Here is a 2615-nt window from a genome sequence, read left to right on the forward strand (position 1 = left end):
AAAAAAAAAAAAAAAAAAAAAGAGCACAGACAGAGTCACAGGTATTTGCAGTAGAAAGCTGTCAGGTTAGAGTGCATGGAAATAGAAAGTATATTTTACACTCACAGCACATCTTTGTTTGATTAGCCACATTTAAAATACTGAATAGCAACATGTGGCTATTTAGTATTCACCAAAATTTTGGACAGTGCAAGTCTAAAGAATCCTTGATCGGCCAGGCATAGTGGCTCACACCTGTAATCCCAGCACTTTGGGAGGCCAAGGCGGATGGATCACTTGAGGTCAGGAGTTCGAGACCAGCCTGGCCAACATGGTGAAACCTCTACTAATAATACAAAAAAAATTAGCCGGGCATGGTGGCTCATGCCTGTAATCTCAGGTACTTGGGAGGCTGAGGCAGGAGAATAGCTTGAATCCAGGAGGCGTTGCAGTGACCCAAGATCACGCCACACCACTACTGCACTCTAACCTGGGCGACAGAGTGAGACTGTCTCAAAAATAAATAAATAAATAAATGCCGAGTGCGGTGGCTTACGCCTGTAATCCCAGCTCTTTGGGAGGCCAAGAGGGGGTGGATCACCTGAAGTCAGGAGTTCGAGACCAGCCTGGCCAACATAGTGAAACCCCATCTCTACTAAAAATACAAAAATTAGCTGGGCTTGGTGTTGGGCGCCTGTAATCCCAGCTACTCAGGAGAGTGAGGCAGGAGAATTGCTTGAACCCAGGAGGCGGAGGTTACAGTGAGCCAAGATCACGCCACTGCACTCCAGCCTGGGTGGCAGAGCAAGACTCCATCTCAAAAAAAAAAGAATACTTGATTGTCTGGACATTCTGCAGAACATCACACTGAGACACTACATTGATGACATCATGCCGATTGTAAGCAAGAAATGGCAAGTGTTCCAGAAACACAAGCAAGACACATACATGCCAGAAGGTGAGATGTAAACTCTACCAAGATTCAGTGGCCTGCCACACTGGTGACATTTTTAAACCTGCTAGATGTTTGTGTAGAAAAGAATTTAACTTTGCTCAGAGAGGGGTCTGGCCTTTGTCCCCGGCTACTGGGAGGTAATCTCTTTAAACTCTTGAAATAGCATTCCTGATAAAAGTATTTTTGTTTTGACTGGGGGCCTTAATAGCAACAATGTGATCTGGGTTGGGGGCTTTGGGTCAGGTGGCATCAGTGTGACCTCCTGAGTGGCTAGAGACTGGAATCAACCACATGGGCAGTCAACCCAGCTTACATGATGGAATCCCAATAAAGACTTTGGACAGGCCAGGCATGGTAGCTCACGCCTGTAATCCCAGCGCTTTGGGAGGCCGAGGTGGGCGGATCAGGAGGTCAGGAGATTGAGACCATCTTGCCTAACATGGTGAAACCCCATCTCTACTAAAAATACAAAAAATTAGCTGGGCATGGTGGCGGGCTCCCACAGTCGCAGCTATTTGGGAGGCTGAGGCAGGAGAATGGCGTGAACCCGGGAGGCGGAGCTTGCAGTGAGCCAAAATCACACCACTGCCCTCCAGCCTGGGTGACAGAGCAAGACTCCATCTCAAAAAAAAAAAGACTTTGGACACAAGGGCTTGGGTAAGCTTTCCTGGTTGGCAATGCTCTGTACTGGGAAACTAACCCCATCCTGACTCCACAGGGAGAGGACAACTGGATATTCTCATTTGGTACCTCCCTGGGCTTTGCCCTGCACACTTTTTCCTTGGCTGATTATTATTATTATTATTATTATTATTATGGCACTCTGTCACCCAGGCTGGAGTGCAGTGGAACGATCTCGGCTCACTGCAACCTCCACCTCCCCAGTTCAAGAGATTTTCCTGTCTCAGCCTCCTGAGTAGCTGGGACTACAGTTGCATAGCACCACACCTGGCTAATTTTTGTATTTTTAGTAGAGACGGGGTTTCATCATGTTAGCCAGGATGGTCTTGATCTCCTGACCTCATGATCTGCCCACCTCAACCTCCCAAAGTGCTGGGAATACATGTGTGACCCACTGCGCCCAGCCCCCTTGGCTGATTCTTAAAGTGTAACCTTGAGCTGTAGTAAATTATAACTGTGAATATAACAGCTTTCAGTGAGTTTTGTGAGCACTTCTAGCAAATTATCGAACCTAAGGATAGCCTTGGGGACCCTTGAACTTGCAACTGGTGTCAGAAGTAAGGGTGCTCATGTGTGGACCATGCCCTCTAACTTTGTAGTTGATTAATTTTCACAACTTTATCATTACTGCTTACACTCAATGTTTATTCACATTTATCCACCTACCACTTACTTTCTTCTTTCTAGTGCCTTGCATCAAAGACTTTCTATGTCATGTACTTTATTCTGCTTGAAGTAAATCCTTTAGGATCTTTTTTTTTAACTTTGTACATACATACTTTTATTTTGTATTTATTTTTAATTTTGTTATTTTTGTGGGTATATACTAGATATATGTATTTATGGAGTACATGAGGTGTTTTGATACAGGCATGCAATGTGAAATAAGCACTTCATGGAGAATGGGGTACAAACAATCCAATTATACTCTTTAAGTAATTTTAAATGTACAATTAATTTTTTATTGACTAGAATCACTCTGTTGTGCTATCAAATATAT

Source organism: Mandrillus leucophaeus, unplaced genomic scaffold (genome assembly GCF_000951045.1).
Source record: "Mandrillus leucophaeus isolate KB7577 unplaced genomic scaffold, Mleu.le_1.0 Scaffold995, whole genome shotgun sequence".
Lineage (NCBI taxonomy): Eukaryota > Metazoa > Chordata > Mammalia > Primates > Cercopithecidae > Mandrillus > Mandrillus leucophaeus.